Genomic DNA, 8,487 nt, shown 5'->3' with positions numbered 1-8,487 from the left:
CTCTGGTCCCCACCTGGACCTCTCCTGGACCTGGTGACTCCTTTCCAACATGGACCTAACCTGGATCTGGTGACTCTGGTCCTCAGTTTGGCCTCACCTGGACCTGGTGACTCTCGTTCCCACATGAATCACACCTGGACCTGGTGACTGTGGTGTTCTTGTAGACTCAATTTTACCTGGTGACTCTGGTCCTCACTAGGGCCTCTCCTGGATTTGGTAACTCTGGCCTGCTGGTTGTCCTCACCTGGACCTGGTGAGTGGGGTTGCCACCTGGGCCTCACCCATACCTGGTGACTCAGGTCCCCACGTGGACCTCTTGGACGTGGTGAATCTGGTCCTTACCTGGTCCTCTCCCATACCCGGGGACTCTGGTCACCAACTGGGCCTCGCCTGGACCTGGTGAATCTGGTCCCCACCTGGGCCACACCCAGTCCTGGTGACTTTGTTCCCCACCTGGACCTGATTGCTGTGGACTTTTTCTTGGCCTCACCTGGAACTGGTGACTCTGATCCTATCTGGGCGTCACCCAGACCTGGTGACTCTGGTCCTCACCTGGACATCCTTGGTACGTGGTGACTCTGTTCCACACCTGAGCCTCTCCTGAACATGATGACTCTTGAACCTCTCTGGGCCTCACTCTGACCTGGTGACTCTGGTCCCCATCTGGATGTCACCTGGACCAGGTGATTCTGGTATCCCTCTAGGACTCAACCAGATCTGGTGATTCTGGTCCTCAACTGGGCCTCACCTGGACCTAGTGAATATGCTCCATCTGGGCCTCATTTGGACCTGGTGTCTCTGGTCCCTACATGGGCATCATCGGGACACGTTTCCTCAGCAGGTCCCAAAGGTTGGCCTCACCTGGACCAGGTAAGTCTGGTCCCTACTTGGGCATCATTGCGACATGGTTCCACTGCATGGCCTGCACGTTGGCCTCACCTGGACCTGGTGATTGGAATTTCCACCTGGGCCTCACCCATACCTGGAGACACAAGTCCCCACGTGGGCCTCACTTGGACCTGGTGAATCTGGTCCTTACCTGGTGCTCACCTGGAACTGGTAACTCTGGTCACCACCTGGGAATCACCTGGACCTGGTGAATCTGGTCCCCATCTGGGCCTCACCCAGTCTTGGTGACTTTGTTCACAACCTGGACCTGATTGCTGTGGACTCCTTCTTGGCCTCACCTGGAACTGGTGACTCTGATCCTAACTGGACCTCACCCAGATCTGCTGACTCTGGTACTCACCTGTGGATTTTATGACCTGGATACTCTGTTCCACACCTGAGACTCACCTGGACTTGATGACTCTGGATCCCCTCTGGGCCTCAGCCTGACATGGTGACTCTGGTCCCCATCTGGATGTCACCTAGACCAGGTGAATCTGGTACCCTTCTAGGCCTCAACTTGACCTGGTGACTCTAGTCCTCATCTGGGCCTCACTGGGACATAGTGAACATACTCCCCACCTGCGCCTCATCTGGACCTGGTGACTCTGGTTTTACCATGGCATCATCAGGAAATGGTTACTCTATTCACCACTGGGACTGAACTGATCCTGGTAACTCATGTCCTGACTTTGGCCTCTTCTGTACCAGGTGACTCTGGCTCCTCCTGGGCCTCACCTGTAACTGGTTACTCTGATCCTAAGCATGTCCTCACCTGACCTGGTGACTGTGGTTCCCATGGGTCTCACCTGGACCTCATGTCTCTGGTCCCACCTGGGCCTCACCAGGACCTGGTGTATCTGGTACCCACCGGGGTAGCATCAGGATATGGTTACACTGTTCACTAACAGTGACCCAGCTGGACCTATTAACTCTGGTCTTCACCTGGGCCACACCTGGACATGGTGACACTTGTTCCCACCTGGGTCTCACCTGGACATGGTGAGTCGGATCCCCACCTGGTCCTCCCCTGTAACTGGTGATTCTCGTTCCCACGTGGACATCACGTGGAACTGGTGGCTGCATTGTTTCTAGCTTCTCATGTACCTCGTGACTCTGGTCCGCACCAGGGCCTCACCGGGATCTGGTGAGTGTGGTTGCCACCTGCAACTCACCTGGACCTGGTGAATCTGGTCTGCACATGAGACTATCCTGGATCTGTTGACTGTGGTCCCCACCTGGTCTTCACCTGGATTTGGGGACTCCAATCCGCATCTGGGCCTCACCTGGTCCTGTTGACCATGGTCCTCAACTGGACAAAATTGGGACCCGGTGACTGTGTTCCACAACTGGACCTCACCTGGAAGAGGTGACTCTGGTCCCCCTCTGGGTCTCACCGTGCCCTAGTGACTGTGAACCCCACTTTGGCCTGACTTGGACCTGCTGACCCTGGTCGCCACCTGCGACTGACCTCGAACTGTTGACTCTGGTTCTTTCAATGGCCTCCCCTGGACCTGGTGATCCTGGTCCCCACCTGGGCCTCACCTGGACGTGGTGACACTTGTCACCACCGGGGACTCACCTGGACCTGCTTACTGTGTTCCACACCTGGGCCTCAAGTAGACCTGTTGACCATGGTCCCCAGGCCGGGCTCACATGGACCTGTTGCCACTGCTCCCCACCGGGGCCTCCCTTGTACCTGGTATCTCTGGTCCCAACCTTGACCTCATCTGGACCTAGTGACTCTGGTCCCCAGCTGGGCTTCCCCTGGATCTGGTGACTCTGGTCCCCACCTGGACCTTTCCTGGACCTGGTGACTCTCTTTCAACATGGACCTCTCCTGGATTTGGTGACTCTGGTCCCCTCCTGGTCCTCACCTGCATCTGGTGACTCTAGCCTGCTGGTTGGCCTCACCTGGACCTGGGGAGTGGGGTTGCCACCTGGGCCTCACACATAGCTGGTGACTCAGGTCCCCAGGTGGGCCTCATTTGGACCTGTTGAATCTGGTCCTTAGCTGGTCCTCTCCCAGCCCCGAGGACTCTGGTCACCACCTGGGAATAACCTGGACCTGGTGAATCTGGTCCAAATCTGGGCCTCACCAAGTCCTGGTGACTTTCTTCACCACCTGGACCTGATTTAGTAGACGCCTTCTTCTCTTCTCAGTCACCTGGAACTGGTGACTCTGATCCTATCTGCGTGTCACCCAGATCTGGTGACTCTGGTCCTCACGTGGGCATCATTGGTACCTGGAAATTCTGTTCCACACCTGAGACTCACCTGGACCCGATGACTCTGGAACCACTCTGGGCCTCACCCTGACCTGGTGACTCTGGTCCCCATCTGGATATCACTTCGATCAGGTGATTCTGGTACCCTTCTAAGCCGAACCAGATATGGTGAAACTGGTCCTCAACTGGGCCTCACCTGGACCAGGTGACTCTGGTCCCCCTCTGGGTCTCACCGTGCACTAGTGACTGTGAACCCCACTTTGGTCTGACTTGGACCTCCTGACCCTGGTTGCCACCTGCGCCTGACCTCGAACTGTTGACTCTGGTTCTTTCAAGGGCCTCCCCCTGGACCTGATGATCCTGGTCCCCACCTGGGCCTCACCTGGACGTGGTCACTCTTGTCACCACTGGGGACTCACCTGTACCTGCTTACTGTGTTCCACACCTGGGCCTCAAGTAGATCTGTTGACCATGGTCCCCAAGCCGGCCTCACATGGACCTGTGGCCTCTGATCCCCACCGGGGCCTCACGTGTACCTGATAACTCTGGTCCTCACCTGGGCCTCATCTGGACCTAATGACTCTGATCCCCACCTGGGCTTCATCTGGATGTGGTGACTCTAGTCACACCTGGACCTCTCCTGGACCTGGTGACTCTCTTTCCAACATGGACCTCAACTGGATATGGTGACTCTGGTACTCAGTTTGGCCACACCTGGACCTGGTGTCTCTCGTCCCCACTTTGACCTAACTCAGAACTGCTGAATCTTGCCCCACCTAGGTCGCACCCAGTCCTGGTGACTCTTGTCCGCAGCTATGTCTCATTTCGACCTGATGAATAAGTTACTCACGTGGGCCTCCCATGGACCTGGGACTCAGCTGGATAGTGTGTCTCTGGTTCCCACAAGGGGCTCACCGGATACTGCTGACTGTGGTCTTATTTTATGCCGAACCAGGACCTAGTGATTCTGTTCCCCATCAGGGCCTGCATGGGCCTAGTGACTCTGGTCCTCACTCAGCCATCATTGGGACCTGGATACTCTATTCTACACCTGGGCCTCACTTTGACCAGGCACCTCTGGTCCCATTCTGGGCCTCAAACTAAACTGGTTACTCTGGTTACCACTGTGGGTCTCCCCCTTACCTGGTGACTCTGGTCACTCCTTGGGCTTCACTTGGGCCTGGTGAATCTGGTCCTTAGATGGTCCGAACCTGGATCTGGTGACTGTTCGCCTCCTGGGCCTCTCCTGGACTTGGTGAATCCTGTTGCCACCTGCGCGTCACCGGGACCTTGTGACTGTGGTCCCACCTGGACCTCACCTGGATCTGGTGGCTCTGGTTTCCATATGGGGCTCTCCTGGACCTGGTTCCTGTGGTCTCCATCTGGCCTCACCTGGAACACAATGACTCTGTTTCATATTTGGGCCTCTCCTGAACCTGTTGACTCTGGTACTTACATGGGCATCATTGGGACCTGGGTACACTCTTATATACCTGGGCCTCTCCTGGACCTGGTGACTGTGGTCCTACCTGGGCCTCACCTTGATGAGGTGACTGGTTCCCACAGGGACCTCACCTGGACCTGGTGACTCAGATCCTCATATGGGCATTATGGGACCTGGTTTCTCAGTTCCACATCGGGGCCTCACCTGGACCTAGTGATTCTCGTCCCACTCTGGGCCTCACTCTGACGTGGTGACTCTGGTCCCTACCTGCATATCACCAGAACCGGGTAACTCTGGTCCCCCTCTGGGACTCACCCGGAGCTGGGGACACTGGCACTCAACTGGGCCTCAACAGGAGCTGGTGAATCTATTCCTCACTTAGGACTCTTCTGGACCTTCTGACTCTTTTCCCACCTGGCATCAATTGGACATGGTTACTCTGTACCCCACCTGGGCCTCACCTGGACATGATAACTTTGCTCCACACTTTGGCCTCAACTGATCCTGATGATTCTGGTCCCCCCATCTAGACCTCAATCTGGACCTGGTGACTGTGGTCCCCACCTGGGTCTCATTGGACCTGTGACTCTCATTCCCACATGAAACACACCTGGACCTGATGACTGTGTTGTTCTTGTAGTCTCACATTTACCTGGTGTCTCCGGTCCCCACTAGGGCCTTACCTGGATCTGGTGACTCTGATCCTATCTGCGCGTCACTCAGACCTGGTGACTCTGGTCCTAACCTGGGCATCATTGGTACCTGGTGACTCTGTTCGAACCTGAGCCTCACCTGGACATGATGACTCTGGAACCTGGCTGGGACTCACCCTGACCTGGTGACTCTGATCCCCATCTGGATGTCACTGGACCAGGTGATTCTGGTACCCCTCTAGGCCTCAACCAGTTCTGGTGCCTCTGGTCCTCAACTGGGCCTCACCTGAACCTAGTGAATATGCTCCATCTGTGCCTAATTTGGACCTGGTGACTCTGGTACCTACCTGGGCATCATCGGGACATGGTTCCACTGCATGGCCTGCAGGTTGGCCTCACATGAACCTGGTAACTCTGGTCCCAACCTGGGCATCATCGGGACATGGTTCCTCAGCATGGCCTGCAGGTTGGCCTCACCTTGAACTGGTGAGTGGGGTTGCCACCTGGGCCTCACACATAGCTGGTGACTCAATTCCCCTCGTGGGCCTCTTGGACCTGGTGAATCTGGTCCTTACCTGGTCCTGTCCCAGACCCGGGGACTCTGGTCACCACCTGGGCCTCAACTGGACCTGGTGAATGTGGTCTCCATCTGGCCTCACCTCGAAAACATGATTCTGATCCATATTTGGGCCTATCCTGGATCTGTTGTCTCTGGTCCTTACCTGGCCTCATTGGGACCTGGATACTCACTTATATACCTGGGCCTCACCTGGACCTGGTGAATGTGGTCCCACCTGGGCCTCACTTGGACGAGGTGCCTGGTTCCCACAGGGATCTCACCTGGACCTGGTGACTCAGGTCCTCATATGAGCATCATGGGACCTGGTTTGTCAGTTCCACATCGGGGCCTCACCTGGACCTAGTGATACTCGTCCCCCTCTAGGCCTCACCCTGACGTGGTGACTCTGGTCTCCAGCTGGATATCACCAGAACCCGGTGACTGTGGTCCCCACCTGGATCTCACCTGGACCTGGTGACTCTCGTTCCCACATGAACCACACCAGGACCTGGTGACTGTGGTGTTCTTGTAGACTCACATTTACCTGGTGACTCCGGTCCCCATTAGGGCCTCACCTGCAACTCGTAACTCTGGTCCATACCTGGGCATTATCGGGACACCGTTCCTCTGCATGGCCGGAAGGTTGGCCTCCCCTGGACCTGGTGAGTGGGGTTGACATCTGGGCCTCACCCATACCGGTGACACAGGTCCCCACGTGGGCCTCACTTGGACCTGGTGAATCTGGACCTTACCTGGTCCTCACCCGGAAATGGTAACTCTGGTCACCACCTGGGAATCACCTGGACCTGGTGAATCTGGTCCCCATCTGGGCCTCACCCAGTCCTGGTGACTTTGTTCCCCACCGGGACCTGATTGTTGTGGACAATTCTTGGCCTCACCTGGTACTGGTGAGTCTGATGTTATGTGGGCCTCACCCAGATCTGGTGACTCTGGTCTTCACCTGTGGACCATTATGACCTGGATACTCTGTTCCACACCTGACCCTCACCTGGACATGATGACTCTAGATCCCCTCTGTGCCTCACCCTGACATCGTGACTCTGGTCCCCATCTGGATGTCACCTACCCCAGGTGAATCTGGTACCCCTGTAGGCCTCAACTAGACCTGGGCATTTTGGTCCTCAAATGGGCCTCACCGGGACCTAGTGAATATGCTCCCCACCGGCGCCTCATCTGGACCTGGTGACTCTGGTTCTACCTGGGCATCATCGGGACATGGTTACTCTATTCCCCACTGGGACTGACCTGATCCTGGTAACTCTGGTCCTGACCTTGGCCTCTTCTGTCCCAGGTGACTCTGGCTCCACCTGGTCCTCGCCTCTAGCTGGTGACTCTGATCCTAAGCATGGCCTCACCAGACCTGGTGACTGTCGTTCCCAATGGAACCTCACCTGGACCTCATGTCTCTGGTCCCTCCTGACCCTCACCAGGACCTGGTGTCTCTGGTACCCACCAGGGTAGCATCAGGATATGGTTACACTGTTCACTAACAGTGACCCAGCCGGAACTATTAACTCTGGTCTACACCTGGGCCACACCTGGACAGGGTGTCACTGGTTCCCACCAGGGTCTCACCTGGACATGGTGTGTCGGATCACCACCTGGTCCTCACCTGTAACTGGTGATTCTCGTTCCCACATGAACCTCACCTGGACCTGGTGACTGTGGTGTTCTTGTAGACTCACATTTACCTGGTGACACTGGTACCCACTAGGGCCTCACCTGGATCTGGTGACTCTGGCCTGCCGGTTGGCCTCACCTTGACCTGGTGAGTGGGGTTGCCACCTGGGCCTCACACATAGCTGGTGACTCAATTCCCCTCGTGGGCCTCTTGGACCTGGTGAATCTGGTCCTTACCTGGTCCTGTCCCAGACCCGGGGACTCTGGTCACCACCTGGGCCTCACCTGGACCTGGTGAATGTGGTCACCATCTGGGCCTCACCCAGTCCTGGTGACTTTGTTCCCCACGTGGCCCTCATTGCTGTGGACTCTTTCTTGGCCTCACCTGGACCTGGTGACTCTGATGCTATCTGCGCGTCACCCAGATCTGGTGACTCTGGGCCTCACCTGAGCATCATTGGTACCTGGTGACTCTGTTCGACGCCTGAGCCTAACCTGGACATGATGACTCTGGAACCACTCTGGGCCTCTCCCTGAACTGATGCCTCTGGTCCCCATCTGGATGTCACCGGAACGAGGTGATTCTGGTACCCCTATAAGACTCAACCAGATCTGGTGACAGTGGTCCTCAACTGGGCCTCACCGGGACCTAGTGAACATGCTCCTCACCTGCGCCTCATCTGGACCTTGTGACTCTGGTCCCTACCTGGGCATCATCGGGACATTGTTCCTTTGCATGGCCTGCAGGTTGGCCTCACCTGGACCTGGTGTGTGGGGTTGCCACCTGGGTCTCACCCATACCTGGTGACTCAGGTCCCAACGTGAGACTCTTGGACCTGGTGAATCTGGTCCTTACCTGTTCCTCTCCCAGATCCGGGGACTCTGGTCACCACCTGGGCTCACCTGGACCTGGTGGATCTGGTCCCCATCTGGGCCTCACTCAGTCCTGGTGACTTTGTTCCCCACCTGTACCTGATTGTTTTGGACTGTTTCTTGGCCTCACCTGGAACTGGTGACTGAGATCCTATCTGCGCGTCACCCAGTCATGGTGACTCTGGTCCTCACCTGGGCATC

This window comes from Canis lupus, chromosome 25 (genome assembly GCF_048164855.1).
Source record: "Canis lupus baileyi chromosome 25, mCanLup2.hap1, whole genome shotgun sequence".
Lineage (NCBI taxonomy): Eukaryota > Metazoa > Chordata > Mammalia > Carnivora > Canidae > Canis > Canis lupus.
This window is presented reverse-complemented; position numbering follows the sequence as displayed.